This window comes from Osmia bicornis, chromosome 10, assembly GCF_907164935.1.
Source record: "Osmia bicornis bicornis chromosome 10, iOsmBic2.1, whole genome shotgun sequence".
NCBI lineage: Eukaryota > Metazoa > Arthropoda > Insecta > Hymenoptera > Megachilidae > Osmia > Osmia bicornis.
The window spans coordinates 7,160,174-7,180,027 of NC_060225.1; the positions used below are offsets into that span (position 1 = coordinate 7,160,174).

The 19,854-nt window shown below is 36.0% G+C and overlaps 1 protein-coding gene across 3 annotated transcripts in view; it reads left to right on the plus strand.

Moving 5' to 3' along the window:
* LOC114871237 overlaps positions 1-19,854 on the plus strand; it is a 290,378-nt gene that overhangs the window by 134,702 nt on the left and 135,822 nt on the right. For all 3 annotated transcript variants that reach the window (XM_029176905.2, XM_029176904.2, XM_046287444.1), the window contains one exon: positions 10,655-10,685. The gene's annotated coding sequence lies outside the window, so the exon portion shown is untranslated. The remainder of the gene's footprint in view (positions 1-10,654; positions 10,686-19,854) is intronic.

The window sequence follows — 19,854 nt, forward strand, 5'->3', positions numbered from 1 at the left end:
CTATTATCTTTATTACTTTTACCCTGGCCACGATACTTCCGGCCCTTCGCCACTTTCTTCGGTTCCCTCCATTTAGAACTGGATTTTCGTCCGTGTGAACGATTTAATTGGAAGATGGAAGGAAGCATATTCGCTTGTTTCTGCCTGTTAATGGAATCGTGAAATTGAGCCGCGCAGTTTTGCGTTAATGCACGCGCATTAATTTCAACTTTCAAGTTTCTCTGTGTAACACGAGGATAATTGAACCTCGACAGCGTAAGGATGCATCGTCCTTTTTCCAGGATGATTAAACGTTCTTTCCTCTTTTCTTTTGATGATAGCATTAAGATTGTTTTATGTTGCTTTATTGCTTTATATAATTAAGCAATTAATTTATTATTGCTTTATATATATGATGAAAATTTTCATAATTTAATTATTTCAATTTTAATACTAAAATAGTAATAAATGAAAAGAAATCAGGAAAGAAAAATTCATGAAATTTTTTTTTTATTTATTTCGTGGCAAGAATGGTGTACTCTTGTAATAAGCTTCATCAAAAGGATAATACATTTTCGTGGAAATTGTGTATTCGGCAATGGGTGTGGAGTTACGTCGCACTCGATAATTACGAGAAGTGGTAGGCACAGTATCGTGGTACATTTATTAGATTAAGATCTGACCTCGCCCAGCATAGGAAGGAAATTATCAGAGGGGTCAAGCTCTTAGATTATTAAGCGGATAGTTTGGGCGTGAAGATGGACGAACGTGTATTTCGACCGACGGTCCCGCAGAAAACCATTTGGGAACGTTGTATTTAATGCAAAACGATATGAACCATTTTAAGAATAGCTTGACGATAAAATATTCGTCTAACTTCTTTCTTTGAACGCCTATTTTTAACATTTATTAAAAATGTATAGAGTTATAATCAATAGCACAAAATAATTCTTGGAAAAGTTATTTTTGAGAAAAATTTAAATAGAAGAGCCCTTACTCTTCTATAAAATAAATTGCAAAAAATTTAATTTCCAAACAGGTCGAGGTAATTAAAATTCTAATTTCCAAACAAGTCGAGGCAATTAAAATTCGAATCGCAGAATAGACGCGGCAAATTTTAAAAATTGAAAAGGGTAATACAGAATTTGGATTTTCAAATGCGAAACGTAGGTCGAAAGTTGCTTAGTTCTCGTACAAGTTCAGCAGGGTGGCAATTCGATTAGAGTCACTAGGCTCTATACGGCCAACTTTGGTTACATCGCCTTCAGCTTGAATTCGCAAGAGTTTAACTTGCTCGATTATCTTTTGAGGCTTGGCAAACTGTTCCACAAGGAAACGTAATTTCCGGACAATTTTCGTGTACCGTTCAAAAAGGAATTACAGATTTTTCTCTATAATTTCAGCGAGAAATACGAAGGAACTGTTTATAATTGAAACAGAATGAAAAATGCAATTCAATGCCTGTATTAAAAAACACGATGCATAAAAGTGAAAATATTCACTAGTTGAATGTTTATTGTTTGCAGAAATATTTTTGCTCGTTTTCGATGAATTCACGAAGTAACAGGGTCAAAAATAATAAATAAAAAAATATTTGTAACGTGCTCTGATAAAAAGAGGCGAAAGTGCAAGAACGTTAGTTTTGATTTTAGCAATCTGTTTCAAATTAACAAAATAAATATTAATTGCAGAGTTTACAATTTTTTTTTTATTACAAAAACTGAATAAGTAGACTTACATATATTTGAAACATGATTTTGCTTATTCGCATTCATTTGGATTGTTAAAATGATACATTCTAATTAATCAGTCAATCTTAATTAGAAGGTGTAAAGTGTTATCAGTAATTTATCATTCGGATCAATCTTTTCTTTTTTGAGATGGCGTTGTAACATAGTGACCTGGGTTATACACGCGAAGCTTACATTTATCTTCTTCCAACCAGGCTAGCCCTCAACGAGTGCTCTGTCTATTTGGGATGGTAGTGTTTAAACTTCATGGTATAACAATATTTGCATTTTCGTGACGCAACATTGCGAGAAACAGAATAACAAACTACGCATAGGGGCGAGCGTGTTGCTATTTGTTTTTTCTTGCGTAAAATTAGAACTTCCATGCCGGTAAAAATTCCTGCTTCAACATACTATTCTGCCACGATTCCCGTCTTTCTCTTTCAAATCGCGCGATAACACGAATTTCTCTGAACATAGGTGCTTCCTATTAAAAATCCTAATCTCCTTTTTTCTTCTTTTCAATTTCCTTCGGTTCGTTTCACGGTAATGCGTTGCAATTTTTCCTGTAGAAAAATGTAGCAATACTTTGGCTTACGTTCTAAAATAACGCAAGGTATGTGTATTTGGTAGCTAATAAAAAACCTTAGCTCCTGTGTCAAAAATATATGTTTTTGAGAAGCTGGTAAAGAGCGCTCGTATTCGCGGAGCTAATGAACTCGCGCAAAAAAATGCTACGATTTTTCTGTCCGCGACGACTAAATCTTTTTTTTTTTTTCTCTATCTCACAGAATATTCGTTGAAAATGTATGCACGTGTTTTTGATTTATATTTTTGGCGGACATTTAATCCAGCGAATTTATGAAATTTTGACGAACATTCGCGTTCGCGCATCGACTCGTCGAAACAGCGGATAATCAAGTGGCTGGAATATTTGCCGGATGCGACTGGTTAAGAATAATTGGAAAGTGGTCGATTTTTTGCTTGTACCTATTGTCTATACCGTTTACCAGTTTAACGGTATCGACAAGTGTAAATTAAGGAAGTTTATTGCTCTCTTAGAAATGGTGCAGTGCGACGGTCGCATTCATAAATGGTCCTAGTTATACGAAAAAGGTATTCTTTGATAAATGGTACAATTAAAAATAAAATGATTTGATAACTGGATTCGAGAGGAATATTTTTCTTTTCTTATTTTCAGTCTGAAAATAGGTATATTCCAAAGTTAATTATTTTAATATTAATCCTTGAACAATGGTGCACTGAGACATGTAATAATTAAAAATTTAGTTTTAGTCTCTTTTTTACTGTCAAAATTTTAAATATAATTTTTCCAATATGTAAAAGTCTTCTTTAAAAATTTAAGTGCCTAATTTTGCACATATTCCCAGGGTTCAGATACTCCTTTATTTAAACAAAAATTGTTAATTCATTATCCCTTAGAACGTAGCTTATTGCAAGATAATTTTACGATGAATTTTTCATTTATTTCTTTATTTTACGTACAATTATCCTTGATTGTATCAATTATTACTGGACACCGTATATATGGGTTAGTGGCATATGCGCACATATGTATGTACAGAGGATCGCACTAACGAGGCAGTAAATTCTCCACATAGGACCGCTAATGATTACCTGATATCATGAGCTAATGGACGCGGCAGATGTTCTCTTTCGAAATTTTATGCAAACTTAAGTGCATCGACGGGTTCGATCCTATTTTGTGAATCATTCTAATCGTTTACACATTCAGATTGATCCCAAAGGGATGCCCAATTAACGTGGCCGCGGTTGATTCCAGCTTATCATTGATTTAATAGACCTGTGTATATGGGATGGAACCGTGTATCGCGAACGATCTCTGCCATTTGATGTTGCATTTAGAATCGTTATCGAATTTCCTTGTTTAAATTGATATTTTTAAAGCTTCGAATATACGTGAAAATCTGTTTACTCTTTGGTCGAGAAATGAGTGTTAATTGAATTTTTATTAATATAATAAAGCTTGGAAAGGATTTCAAAATGATTTAATTATTTTGCATAATTACTCTTCATTTTTATTACTTTAATTTAATATTCTCGACAGCTCATTGGAGCGTACAGATTTTAGTTTTCCCAAGACAATCAATTGATGAGGTTTCGACGATGAATATGCGATTGTAGTCTGACAGAAGCAGAAGCGGATAAACTGTTCGACTCGCGGAGCGTTTCTTCTTCGCGGCATTTGCACGCGCTGTATCTGTCGGATCGTATGTAAATCTCTTGTGGCTTAATTACGCGAACACGACTGTTATATGAGGTTTCAGATCGTACGTAACGCGAACCGGAAGCCAATATATTTCTCGCCTGATAAGAAGAAACCACCCTCTCCGCATCTGAGCGTTGGTTAAGCCTAAAGGCAGATCGCGCAAGCGCCTCTTCGCACTTCAGACACTGTGTGTTGCGTTTATCTGAAGCCATTTGCACACGTGCTCGTGAGTTTCTGTCAGATCCAGGTTGGTTTACAAGTCTTTACACGATCATCTCTGATATCCGAAACCCGATTTCCCTTACGGCTGAGCAGATCTGAGTGACCGTCATCATTAAGACGAACAATATGCCTGTTAATTAGCGTTCTAATAATCATAATCCATTCATTATTATATTCTACCGTTCTCTGATATCTTTCTGAATATTTTGATTATCCATCGTCTGCTGCTTTGACAGTCAACCATTTTGTATTTAAAATATTAATGAAGGGTGCTTTTATGTAATTATTTTAAGTAATGTTTCAGCTTTAATTTCATGTATCATAAGTGGTATTTTGCAATACTTTTCTGTCATGAAATCAGATAAGACTTTTCACGTTTCAGAATTTATTTGCTATATTCGCAGTAACGAAAGGAGCAGTCTGTTAATTGTGCGCGAATCGATAATAAATATTTCGTTATTGAAAAGAAAACATCGTAGCGATGGAATTTCGATTGCAATGTTCGCAAAATGAAATTCTATCGAATATCGTCGCATCGCTGCGATAATAGCGGCGTCAATGGCTTTTTGGGATATGAGAGACTGGATGAAGCGAAATTCTCCGTTTCAGTTAAATTACCAAACTCCCTCTCGTCTTGTGTACAAACCTCTATGCAATATGAGTTTTGTCATTAGAATTCCAGTAGTTTCCTCATATACTGGCATAATCGTAAGTATAGTCTGTCGAAAGCACTTCATTTATTCCATTTTATATCCTATTTGAAACAGTTCAATTTTAAACTAAATCAACTACCCCCACTTTGAAAATTTTTGTATTCAGCAAAAATTTGCTCAAAATTTTAAAATATCTCATCCTGGTAATTAATTACACTTCATCTGTGTTATTATGCAAATCAGCTCCATTCTTTAAAAACCGTAGACAATTATCCCATTTTCTTTCTTGTTAGCAAATCATTTGACTGTTAGTGTAACAATGATGATTAATTTCGATTGAAAAGACTACATCTTTAAACTCGTTAGGTTGAACGCAAACAAATTATTCACAGTAACGCAGGGCACGGTTTTTCGTTTATTTCTGAACGGCAGGACGGAGGGATTAGGTTGACAAAAGCGTTGTCTTATCAGTTTCCTTGCAGCCGTGTAATATTGCATTCACGACCAAATTAATAATCTGATTACGGTGTACTATGGGTTAGAGTTTCAACTTTGCGCTTAATTAGCAAGCGATGGCGCCTGCACCGTTCGTGTTCGGTCGTATCAGCCGAGATGTTTAACTTGACCGATCCGGAAAATTGAAGTTTTTCCGACCTAATTAAAACGGAAAATTCGATTAATTTGATAACCGTGTTATATCAGTTATTCGAGAGCAAACGGTGTCGTAGTTAAGCAACAGGCGTGCAATGGCGAAGAGATGAATTGTAGGTGGATGGAATATCATGGACGCATAAATTTCACTTTAATTTTATTCAAAACTATTTCAACGCCGTTGAATTAACACGGTTTATAATTCGAAGCTGTTGATAACAGGAGTATTTATACTAATTCTCCTACTGTTTATCGTTGGACACTTGCAAAAAATCGACTTGGATCGATCTAACAAAGGGAAGAATTAATGAAACAGTATCGCTACAAGAGCGCAGCAATTTTCCAAAGGATCGTGAAAGCAAGCAACCATCGCTAACCGCGCTATCAACACAATGGAAGGCCATAAAAGCATCAAGAGCAGCTAGCAGTTGCGGGAAGTAAGAAAAGGTACAAAGAAAGGCTTCAAATCCATCCTCTCCTCGATCAGCTGTCGGTTCCAGTCAACATCAAAGAAATCAAGCTTCCTAAAACGTGACAGTAGAAGTGCAAAAGCCACGTAACGAACAAACAAAGGGGAATGAAAATCAAAGAAAGAAGTACACACCTGGTTCCATTCTATATGTGTACTCGCGTGTATGGGTGTATGGGTAAATTCACACACGTACAATGGGTAATTACGAATCTACCGGAGGGCACTATACTACAGAAGGAGAAAATTTCTAACTTTAACCAACGACGAACAAGGATGACATCTTCTCGTAAAAGCACGTATTAAAATTCCGGACACTCGGTGAAATACTGATCTGCGTCGAGGGTGTTACCACAAAGGTGCGCGTCACAGGATAGGCGAAGGGAAGCGAGAGAAGAAGAGAGGGTTTGGCTCGGTAACACGAAGAGAAAGAGGGGTTTTACAGAAGAAGGGAACACCGAAGGTGGTGAGATGCACTGTTGGTACTGCCAGCCCGTGCCCCAAGGGATTAATCACGGGGCATTATGGCGGCGCCGGCTCAAAAGCGGCCAAGGAACGAGCAGGTCTGAATCATAACTCAACCTCCTCAATCTCCGAGCGTATCTGCTAGGACTCGCATTAATAAGGGCATAAACGCTTTGTAATTTCAAAGTAGGCACTGACGGCAGCCAAAGAGCCACCCCCATGTTCTGAAGCTGCTGGTTCGTTCCTTCACCCGTCACCCATCTATCCACCACCTGCACAGCTTTCCAACAAACCACTGTAGTTGCCAGCTTCTTCCCTTTGGAATAATCATACCAAACGTTTTCGCTGGTTGTGTTTCTTCGGCTTTAAATATTTTTATTATATCGACCATCGTGTATTTTATTATTTTCTGCCGGTGCATCGGTGCGTCAGAAAAGTGCAGTTGTATCCTGCACTTTTGGATGCAATAATTCATGCAGTTTTTTATTAAAATGGATATCTGATGATATATTATTTTTGATGTGAATGCATTTAATTCACCAGTTGCAAAAATCAGAAAAGCGATAGTGAAACTGTTATTGAACAATAAATTATTTTTATTTTTTTGAGAAAATAAAAAGCATAGAGAGAATGGTGACTGAGTCGGGACCACTTCAATTACACTCAATGGCAGTTAAATTCCGTTGGATCAACAGAGTCCGTGGCTGGCAGCACGCCATAGAAAGTTAATTCCCTCCCCATGCGGTGAATTAATTCCTGCGTATAAATATATCGTGGCTCTAGAAATTTCTGGCCTCATAGATTCCACCTTTTCAACGAGCTGTCTCCCTCTCTGTGTATTTCATATTTTCTTGAGAAAAGGAAATTTGTTGCAAGAAGAAAGAGCGAATGTAAGAGAAACAGGGGAAAAGTAAGAGAAACTATGGTGTATCGAATAGCTGACTAAATCATTGAGTCTTTAATCACTCATCGTATAACATCATCTCGTTTAAACCGAAATTTCAGACGTGCTAATGATTACCGGGTCTACTAACGAATCTGTCTGTGAATACATGTACTGGATTATATCCTTGCGATCTGCCAGAGATGGAGGATTTTCCCAGAATGAATGTTACAAGGTGCTTATTAATATATTGCGTTAATTAAACTTTTGTGCGATACAGTAATTTTTATTGACAATTTGGTGTGAGAAATAATTCTAGTAGGGTTTAAAAAAATTAGTATTTGAATAGTATTGGTATACCTATCGTATCATTAGCTTTTCTATGGATGCATTTTTTAGGTGTATCGTTGCACTTATGAAAAACTAAAATTATAGAAAAATAGAAAAATGAAGAAATAGCAAAAAAGAAAACTAGAAAGTTAAAGAAATAGTAAAATAGAAAACTAGAAAAATGTAGAAATAGAAAAGCAAAGAAATAATAAAATAAAAGACTAGAAAAGTAGAAAAATGAACACCTTCAGCTATTTCTAATTATCCATCAAAGTTCCATTTGAATATCTCTATGAATAATACTTCTCTTCGAAAGCTGTACTATTATTTCAAATTCCTTTATTATATTTTTTGATCTCAGTGAATTCTGTTTTCAAAGAGAATCTAACGTCACCGAATAACTTGCACCAGCTGTGTTCCCCTTTCGGAACCCAATGAAATTTATCGTTCGTAATATTGTTACGGTTCAACATTGTAACTGCGTGACAATAATTTCGATTCGTACCGTAATGGTAGAAAACTAGAATATGTTCGTTATAATGTATCGTTTACGATGAACGTCAGATACGCTGATATGATTCTCCGCAAACATGATCGTTGCAATTCATACCCTCGGTGCATTCTGAATCGAATATCATTGTGCCACGTCATTAACACTGCGCTACGAATCTACGGTAATTAGATGGGCTTACTCTCTGATCGATTGTACTTGTAACCAAATCTCTGGTCGGACAAAAGCACGACTTGCTACACGATAATGCACTATCCTGGTATCAGCTGCATTCAACTGCATTGTTGAAACCAGAACCGAGTCGATTAATTGTGAAGAAAAAGGGGGGGGGGGGGGGGATCAGAAATATTTTTGTATCTTCTAGAAGTACTTAGATGTATGTACAAGGGTTTCTGTCAGATATTCCGACCGCTTACATCGGTGTCACGATGTCGGTGCACTTTGACCCTTCTCGAGTGCCTGAAGTGGATCTTCAGAGAACAAAAAGGCATAGCTTCTTTTTCTCTGGAACAAGATTTTGAGGAGAAACCGAGTTTCGTATTATAGGATTTGCAGCATTGAAGGGTGCATACAAATTCACCAGTGAGCAGGAATTCGAATAAAGTTTTATATTATATATTTGATTCATGATTTCATGTTGGATTAACCTTAACTTTGTATATATCTACATTTCGACAAATGTCTTCATTTTCCTAGCAACGTACAGTGTTGTTTAACTCCAGAATGTTTCGTTTAATTTCAACGTTTGCTTTCTGATTTTATTGCAAAACACACATGAAGAGAGAGAGAGGGTCGAGGAATGGGGTAGGAATAATTAAAAAGGTGTGGCGAATTGCTTGTACAAGCAACGAACGGAACAAAGCGACGAGTGATGTGATAAAATATTCAAAAGAAATCCAGGCATGACGCGTTTTTCGACCTGTTGTTTGTCTTATCGTACAACAATCACCGAATCGTCGCTATTATCCTGACGCGATCGCTGCGGTGAAAAGCAAATTGCTAGGCACCAAATTGATTTCCAACCATTGAATTGCTCTGTCCTGCAGTTCGCTTGAAATCTTGCGGCTGTGTGCGTGTAACTGAAATGCAAGTGACGGAACGACGGGGTTGGGAGGGGAAAAAAAAAGAAGAGGATGCGCGAACAATAGAAGCTATCTTAACCGCGAGCGATCACCACCCTTTCGATTTTTCCAACTAAACTTCACGTTTGACGTTTGACTGTCAGCTATTCTTTTATGCTTACAGTTATGATTTTGTTCACCCTTTCATAGATCAAGTTACAGATTTTCGAAAATATCTGCTTAATATTTATTAAATTTTTGTGTATTAAGTAGAAGATTTTTGAACATTGAAGAGTTGATATGGTTTCGCAAAATGTATCCTAGGGGTATTAATTACATAAATTCTGAATTAATATTCTTAACCCTTTGCAAATAGAATTCATAAAATAAATAATTTTTCTTGAATACCTAATCAATTTCTCTTAATTAATAATTAAAAAAGAAGAAAAGTATTGTATATATAAATTGGCATAAAAACCAATGAAAGCTTACATCCTTTCTTTTCATAAAATGTAAGAGAAATCGATTTAAAACGTCCTTATTGCGATGTATTTTCTCCATTACATTTGTTACCGTTTAACCATGAAATGTTACCTTTCTGGATGTATTTTCCGAATGTAAAATTCACGCAGCAAGTGGCCTGCCCTGCGTTATTGCTTATGTAGGCTCATGAAAAAGCCAATGGCCCGAATGTTCCGTGTTCGAACATCGGCTAGAGTGCATCGTATTTCAGCTACTGCAATTTATCGACAATTTATACGCATTGACGAAACGGGACGGATATAGGATGCTTCTTTTTCGTATAGACACGCGTAAAAGCATCCGAACACGAAGTGCATTGGAACGTAGGACAGCAGAGTATGGCCACTCGAGGAAAAAACATAGACAGTGTAAAGTGGAAAGTTTACGGGGTTGTCTCTCTTATGTCTGTACACTTGAGTTTCTATAGAGTAATGTTGCAAGTAAATTGCATCGAAGTGCATCCAGAGAATTATCGGCAAACATTTGTGTAAAATTGCTGTCGTTTATTTTAACAGTTATAAAGTGATCACGAGGAAAGCAGTAGGGTTCAATACGATAAATATTATACATTTTGGACTTGTTATATACGATGGTTCAAATAGATATTGTCGTATTTTGTTTTCTTCCAATCATTTTATTTTATCGCATTTATTATGTGAGTTATTTATAGAGAGAATTGATTATTTAGACTTTTTGATTTTTTTACAATCTTGATTCTTAACTATTTCATGGAGTTATTTTGGTAAATGAGGAGCTCATAAATTATATTATATTACTTATTATTATTAATTTCTACTTTTTTCTTTAAAGAAGTCGTAAGCCATCAATAACCCATAGAACATGTTAATAATAAATTTTTTACGTTTTCATTAGATAATGAATAATTTTTATAAATTTTTATAATTGGAATATATTTGTCTGTTTCAGATACCATTGCAACGATCAGTCTTCGTAACGAGTAAGTTTATTCAGAATTTCTAATTAAATTGAATATTATAGTACGTTCACGCGTAAAGTGTAAGAGGGAAACAGATTATAAATCAGAGGAGCTTAGAGAGTTGCTAATAGGACGCTTTTACGATTGGTTCATTGCCGCAAAGTGCGTCATAAAGAAGCTAATGAACGTCATCTGATGTCCGATGCTATCATTATATATTTACACCGAGTAGCCTCGTGTTTGTTCCGTTTTATTTAGTTCTGTCTCTGGTTTGCATCATTTCTGTCGTCTGCCCGTCTTTCATCGCCTCGGTTACGAATTTCTCGTCGTGAAATTCTTGAAGAACGTTCAAAATTTTACTCGCGTCTATCCTCGTACAAAATTGTACCCTCTGCTCGAGTTCGACGACACTCGAATAATTTATTTCTTGATTATTCAGATATTAATGCAAGGTGTTGATACGATATTTAAATACTAAATTTTTAAAGGAGGAGCTAGAAAAGTTAGGGGTTAAAATTTTTTTATTTTATTTTCATTAATTAAAATTTGAAATTAGATTATAATTAGAAGAATAAATCTTGGACAGCTATCTACTTCTAATTAAAAAATAATAATTTAACATAGATAATTTAAAATCTATCATTTTTATAGACTTGACTCTTCTAATGTCAAAGAAGAAAATTTTCAAAATTTTACAAAATTTCTAATATCTGTTCAATCAGATTTTTTTCTTTATTTTGTGACTATCAATACCTTGAGCAGGATAAAAATCAATTTTCAAATCTCTAATGATTTCTATTATCATCCTACGTGATTGAATTATTTTTCAAAGCAACAAAGGGCATAGTAAAAAGTCGACAAAGATATTGATCCAATAAAAACACATCGAAATAAATATCGTGCGGCTTGAAGCGTTTTTCGGGGACGGATAGATGAAAAAAAGGGGTTCAGTTTTACGGATTACCGAGCTTCCGGAAATATTTGTATAACCCAATTTGCCGCTTGACGGTCGTGCAGGGTAAGAATTTTTACAGTACTCTTTTTTCTTTCTCTCTCTCTTTTATTTTATTTTTTTTATTTTCACACAAACACCGTTCATGGGTCGTCGTTAGCCGGGAAATTTCGACAAAAGCGGGACGTTGAAAACAATCGTGCGTGCTTAACGAATATTAACGTTCCTTTTTACAACGCAAGGAGAGGGAGAGAGAGAGTTTGCCACATTAATCGCGAGCGACTCTCGTTGTCGACGGAATGCAACCACCATTTTTGTACAAGCAAACGAATAAAAACCGGGACGTTTGACTAGGTGACCTCCATCCGGCTTTTTGTCACGGCTGTTTGGGATCTCTTCGATGCTGGCAAAAAGATCGTTAGCGGAATCTAGAAATGGTATACCGATGCGGCTTATCGATTCTAATTTACCGGAAAGTCATTATCCTGTAAAAAGTTGCCGTTCGGTTACCGTAATGTCCGGTGAAATTCATCCTGAACCTACTGTTTTCTTCCGGCTCCGTTTGTCTTCATTGGTTACTTGAAATTCCACCTTCGTTTCTAATCAGTTGGTCTGGAAATTGGGTGAAAATTTTTTCTGATAGAATATCGTTAATTACTAATGACAAAATTTCCTTTCATAATTTCACTAATAGTTTTTGGGGTTCTAAGAATTTAATCATATTCTATTTTAAATATTATAATTTTGCATTTTATCATTTTAATAGAATTGAAGTCAATTCTAATGATTATAATTTTGTATTTTACAATTCTAATAGAATTGGAAAATAGAAAATTGTTTAGTAAAAATTTTCAAAGAGGACGTAAGAAGGTCTGTTTATTTGAAATTATATTTTTCATCAGATCTAAAGCAATTTTTCTTAAACTTGAAAGGAAAATTTAATTCACGGATGAGTGAAAAGGTTACCTACTTTTATTTTCCTCGAATTACACGAAAGCTTTTCATGGATCGTTCCAATTTCTGGACATTGAAGGATCATGTAGCATCACGATTCTGGTCGACTATAACTCGAAAAACAGAAACCAGTAAAACGAGAAAGATCGAGGGTCGTTTTCGTCCGGCTATCCGAAAGAATCATAAAACGTGTCGTAACCGTGTCAGGACGTTCGGGTCAGAAAATGTGTCAGATTGTCGATAGGTCAAACTCTGTTTCAATAAAACTAAATCCGAGATGTTCGACACGATGGAGCTCTGATTGTACCACCTATAATCATTGAATTTACTGATTTATTCTCAAGCTTTCTTGCTTTAATTCTTATAATTAAATTACAAGTTCTTCGCTTTATTATGTTGCACACAGATTACATATTCTTCTTTATTTACAATATTCGTAATTATAAATTTTATCTTACATAATATTATTAAATTTCTAAAATAGAGAAATATGTTTTATTGTTCAATGCGAAATTAATCAACGAAGGTTTAATTATAATTAAAAGTATACTTATAAAAATATTAATAATCAAAAAAATGTATGAAAAGAAAAGTCATCAACAATTCTCAGTACTTTCCTCCATTTTGTCTAAAGTCAACGAATACTAATAGAAACAGTTAAAATGACTCCCACGATAACAATCAACCTCAGAGGAGCCGTCATTATTCTAATATCAAGAAGGGTGCGTGTTTCATCGAATCGACTTAATATTCATCCTCGAGCCGCTTACAAATTGTATTCTCAATTTTCATGAGCCAGAACCCTTGTTCCACGTGTTCCAGTCATTTTGTATATTCTCTTGAGAAAAAGAAAAATTCAGCCGAGACTTGTAACGATCCTTCGTCAGAATAAAAAGAGACGGATTAAGGAATGCCTGGTCGAGAGGGTTACAATGTTGAAGCGTCGAGTGGACCATTAAAATCGTAGCCAGAGCAATTATATCGATCTGCTAGGCGTCTGATGATGTTGATTTAAGACATGCTTACTGAAGGAGATCGCGAAAGATGCCGTTTATTATTCGCTAGCTTCGATTAGTCGCTACACAGAGGGCTTGATCTTTCCTCGGGTACTCGAACGCTGAAGAGATGGAACTTTGAAATTGAACTTGTAGAAGGACTGTCGCTATTAGCGGGAATAAAGTTGCAACGATCGGTCCTTTGCTTTTGTTTGGAATTTAAAACGAGTCATTTCGAAGGGAGACGGGTTGTTAACGAGAACAAGCGTCGCAATTGATTTATTCTTGTCGCGATTCCGCTATGAACAGACAAATGATTAATCCGTTCGATGGGTGAAACCAGACAGACGATTGGTAATTCATTGCTTAAGCAACAGTTTCATTGTTCTCTGTAATAATATCTCCTCTGACAAATGAAACCTATAAAAGTATCGTTAACCTTTTGATACTTGCTTACAATTTTATTCTATTTTTCATTTCATGCCCAATTAATATTTAGTGTGTTCTGTAATTTTTTTAGACTTTTTTAACAATTTCAACCCCTTTTTTTAGGGGTACATTACCTTTCTTTTCTTTTCTGTTAAACGATGTGTTAAAAAAAAATATTGACTCGCGAAATCGGGGAGATTCATTAAAAGAGAATAGAAAAAAAGAAGGTGAAATGACTCGTGGAATTCAATTTAACGGGGTTCGAAGTCATTCACGGGTCGAGCGGTTCGCCAGCGAACCGTTAACGAGTCAAACGTTAACGAATGAGAGTAGGAAGAAACACGTGCACGTTCGAACGAAACTTTTACACCATGTTCATGGAAGAAGTCTCGGAATGGTCTCGTTAAAAAGCGCTCAGAAGTGTATCGGTTATCGAAAAACTTCTGGCCGAACGATTGGTTCGGTGATACCTACAAAATCAATTTCGTACAAGAGAATTCTATTTTTTTTCTTCTGTTGAATATAAGTGATTCATAGTTTTAATATTCAAAGCCTCAAAATTTGAAATACAAATTCAAGTAAATTGTTGCATTTCGAATTACTGTGTTTGAAAGACAGAAAGTTCGACGAGATTTCATGACATAAAAGTTTTGCAAAATGGTACTTATAATATATCAATTTAAAGCTTAAAGATTGCTGAAAATAATGGCATAAAGATCCTATTAATATTTTCAATACAAAATGGCTGATTCCTTGTTGAAACAGACAGAACATCAACCAGTTTGTAGATTACTATTTAGTTTGTCTGATGAATAAATCATAAAATATTTACGTAGTCATTTATTTTTTAAACTTTAAACTATAAATTAATATGCCATAAGCACTAGAACTCAGTTAGCCTGAAGTTTGAAAACTTAGAAAGTTGATAAACCACTTCCTCAAAACTTTGATATGTAACTGGAAAATTCAGTGTGCCAGTTTCGAAAAATTCAAGCACACTCGATCGTACCTAGAATATTTCTCTATTTTGTCGTGAAAGTTCCAGCAGGGAAACGTTTCGATAAGAGAACGAATATCACGGAAAAATTTTCTGTAAAAACATTCCTGGAGGTGGAATCAGTGAAAAATGTAGGAAGAGACGATCGTTGGACAGCATCGCTTAATTTTCAAATTCTATTTTCAAACGGTGACCACCGTTTGATTTTCTCCCGTAGGTAATAGCCGAAGGGGGATCGGGATGGGCAGCATTCTTTTCGATGCGTAACAAAATTAAATTCTCGTCCGACGGATTGGTAACCCGCCGCATTCTCTTGCGTGCGATAAAAAAACTAATTGCAACGGCTCGTCTTCAATGAATTTTCCTGGCCATTATTCAGCCAGCGCAGCGGGACGTTGTCGGTGGACGAAAAAACGGATACCTCGTGTGTCATCTCGTTCGAAAACTCCTCTTTCTCCTCTGCAGAGCGAACGAAAGTTGATTGACCATTCCTGTGAAGCTTGAACTTTGATGAATCGCTTTTTAAATTCCACCTAGAATTGCTTGAACGTTCAAGGATTTGTTTGGATTATACTCGGATCAATGATTGACGTTTTCACGTTATCTGGTCATTCTATAATTTATGTCCTTTACACTCTGATAGTTGACTTTTCATTTTAACATTTTGTAATTTATTTTAATTTATTATCGCATCCATCGATTTTAAAATCTACAACATTTCATTAAAAAATGTATAATAACAATTCGATGCTAGTCTACCAGAAATACAAAACCTTCAAAGTCGTCATTTTCCATAGAAAATGACTGAATTCTTCGGTAACAATAGGGGTGGGAGATCAAAGGATCTAGAAAATATCATTAAAATTCATCTTGTTTGAAAGTGTAAATGATTCAGAGTGGAAGCGAGCGTAATTCAAGGAAAGTGTGTATGTGTGTTGGAAAAGAGTGGATTTCATTGTATCCGTAAAATAACCGCGAGAAATTTCTCGTTTAGCCAAAAGGAGAAAAGATTTCCGCTTATTCTCCCTGCGGGGTGGTACGGGTAGATCTTAAGAAAAGCTGCGAATGTTTCTGCGCAACTTCCATGACAAACTTGGCCTGCACCTTTTCAAAGACTCCTCTAAGTTTCCTTTCGTAAAGTTTTACCTTGACCCAGCAGCGGTAGTGGCAAGCATCGGGATGAAGTGCAGTGAGAATGTGCGCAACTGGTTGGCCGACAACTTTCCCGACACGTGAGAATTGCAGATGCTCCCTCGTTCTTGCTTTTAAATGTCCTCCCTTCAAGCTGTTAGGCGGCCCCGTTCGTTTCTCCTCCTTTCTTCTTTGCTTTCCTCGGTCACCCTCTTTTCCGCTCTAAAACGCCCGCTGACGAATCAGCTTGCCAACGAAAGTTGAAAAGAATAAACGAAAAAAGAAATTTCATCAAATCGATAGGTCTCTATTAGAAATTTTTCAATCTTTTCTATTAAAATCTCTTCTTTTTTTCTTTATTTTTAAATATTGATTTCCGGAAGTGAGCTGTGCGAGAAGAGAATTGAAAGTTTACAGGAAAGCGTGGAAAGTTCGAAAACCGTGTACACGATGGCAAAGGAAATTTCCAAGTTTCACGTTTCTTCGTGCGCTATTAAATATGAAAACTAACGGGAAATTCGCACCAAGCTGCGCTTTAAAATCGTTACATTTTCGTGAATTATTAAAAGGCAATATTTGGAGTAGATTGAAACGATGATTCACTGATCGTTTTATATTTAACCACTTAAGTAGACCGGATAAATATTATAGTTCCACTCGACGCAACACCCTTTTTCTCTCTGAAATATTGACTCCGTTTGAGAATAATGAAAAAAAAAAAGTCAATTTAGTCGATATAGGAGGAACTATCGGTGCAATAAAATCGTTGGCGTAGTTGTTAATCAGACAAAGAACCGCGAGAGACGTGTACTCGCTACGCTTCCCCTTGTATCGGTTTTACAGGTGCATCGAACACTCGGAGGTGCATCAAGGTGCAACGTGTAAGTGCATTCTCGCATAATTGCACGATCCGATGGAATCTTCGTGTGTTACACGGTCTCGTTTGCGGTACAACGAGCTACTCGGTTCCGTATATTTCTCTGCAATTTCACCTATTTCATTCAGTATTATCCATGAACAATAGAAATTATTATTAAATAAACTTTTAAGAATTAAAATTACGGAAGATATACAAATTTCTAGGTACTCGTTACAAGATCAAAGCAAGTATAAAAATATGGAAATTGCAATTTATAAAGTTATAAGAATCTATTTTTAATTAAAAAATTTTCTTGTTAATCAATTACCCAAATTTAACCTTTTGACAATGGGACACTTTTAATCTTGATATGAATCTTGAATGAAATATTTTCTCTTTTATAATATAATTAATTTATGTGTTAAAATCATTTAGTTATGATATCCATATTTTTACCGTCTCTCATAATTCAGCATCTGCGTTTAAATCATTAATACCGTACATTAAATTCCATTTATTTATTCAACATGATTGATGATCAATTTCCCCGGGGGAGTGGAGGTGAAAATCATTAATGCATAATACAATACTAGGTACTTACATTTCCTACACGATCATCAAATATATTTTAATGAACTGCAACCTCGTAATTTTTCTCGTTATTATTCACAAAGTACCAGCCAGCCAGTGTGTTATGAATAGCGCAAGAACACTCAGGTATTCAATGATTAATGATATTGCGGAACAATGGTGGTTTCACGGAAAGATCCGAAACGAAAAGCGAGGATAATTTCTGCCACGTCATCGGCCAGGCAACCAACCAAGGAATCCGGCCATGATTTATGCTAACAATAGGCAAAGTTCATCAGAACCTGGTTTGAATGTAGCCCGACAGAGAAACGGCCTGAACGGAGGGGAGGAGAATTCGGAAAATTTTGAAACTCTTCCAGCTCTGATTCCCGACGATTCCGGATCCCCATGTTGGCTCATCAGTCACACGTGACTGTATAATGTCCATTACACGCGGAACTGGCGAATGGATTAAGCAAATCGGCTCACGACGCGCGTAACATGCGCTCACGTTTGCATAGTGACGTTCGTACGTGTGTTTGCGCGAATTCACTCGCACACACGTACACGCGTTCACCGCGAGTGTACGTACACCTGGCTGGGTGTATCGTAGGCCACAGCACCGGTTGCACCTAGTATCGGTTAGAATTTCTCAAGCCACAATAATTTTAGATACCGGTGACCATAAATATCTTTCAGTCGGTTGGTAATTTTAGGCCACCACTCGTGTAGTCTCCTTGAATGTGGCAACGTATACAGACACAAAATAGAATGCTTTCGAGCTGTTTGCTTCATTGTCTCTTGAATTTTTTTCATAATTTCAGCAAAATTATTTTTTGTATTTTATCTTACCTCAAGAGACCATTTGGGGACTCCCATGGGCGATAATCAAAGGGTTAGAGCATTAAGAGTAATAACATTATAGTAATAACATTATTGAATCTTTGGCATTGCATTTTAGCCCAAATATTTAAACTTTCCCTCGATTATATTTAAAAATATAAGAATATTGCCAAATGGCAGTGTAACGAATACCACAGAATATGTTGATTTTAGTTTTTCTTAAAATTTTATAGCAGTTGTCCTTGATATTATCATTCGATCTAATTCTGCGTGGATATTATTTTTCGGTTATGCAAATAAAACAGTAGCTCCCGCGGGAGCAATATGCGAATTCTCAACGGGGAGAAAGAAGGATTGCAGACTTTTATATTCGCGGAAAAAGTCGAAGAAGAGGAGAATACAGAATGAAAATATGTACCATACAAAGTTTTCGCGGAAAGGTAGCACTATTACAGCTTTCACCAAACATCTTACAAATTTTTATTAATTTTCCTCGATCTTTTACAAAAATTCCTATAAATTGAATAGAATATCTATCAAATTATATATTTGAGCAAAATGTGAAATTTGGAATAAAGCTAATCCCAGAAAAAAAAAAATAAAGAAAACACCATGAAGAATTTTTCTTCTGTCGATCTGAAAGCACACTTCGTTCCAACCGTTTCTTGGGTATCTTCATACTATTTCGGGGATGAACTATTTATAGATGGCCGTTTATTGGAAATCGAGAAGCACGTTAATGGTGCAGTCAAGTGTGCTGATTGTGAGTGACAAATATTTAACGAGCCAAATGGTTTCGTAAGATGGTGAACTGTATCGTGGCTAATTCGATGAGTCAGTTGTTTTGCACAATGTTAAAGTAAACATGCACGCAGCGTTGCAAAATTGAATCGCTTACACGTGTGTTGCTTTTTTCATTTCTTTCGATTTTTCAAAGAAACATCGAGGTTAATAAAATCATTATTTAAGATATACAATCTTCTCCACGAAGACCTCGATTGAAAATGCAAAGGAAAGGTAATCGAATTAAAAGTTTCATCGAGAATGCATTTTTGCACAGCTCAATGTTGCATGTGCAGGTTAACGGGTTGGAAAGTCAATGAAGCAGATGCTTTTCTTGGTGCGAAATGGAATTGTAAATCGCACTGGAACTATCCCGTACTCGGCCACGCATTCTCTCATTTCCCTTCATCTTCTATGCACACATCTTTTTCCCCATATCACTGTTTTCCAGCTTTCCACCTACACCTTCGAATAGGTTCACATCGACGTTCAAATATTCATTCATTCTTCTTCCTCTACCTTGCTCCCCTTTTTTCCTCTAGCCACTGTTCTTATTCGGTTGGCCATCTCTTTCAATTTTCACGACCTTTTCCCAGCTAGATTTTGTCCCCTTATTGATCATATTTGATTTTTCATTCACCTTTCTTAACGTTGTTTTAGAGTGTCAATTTTTTTCA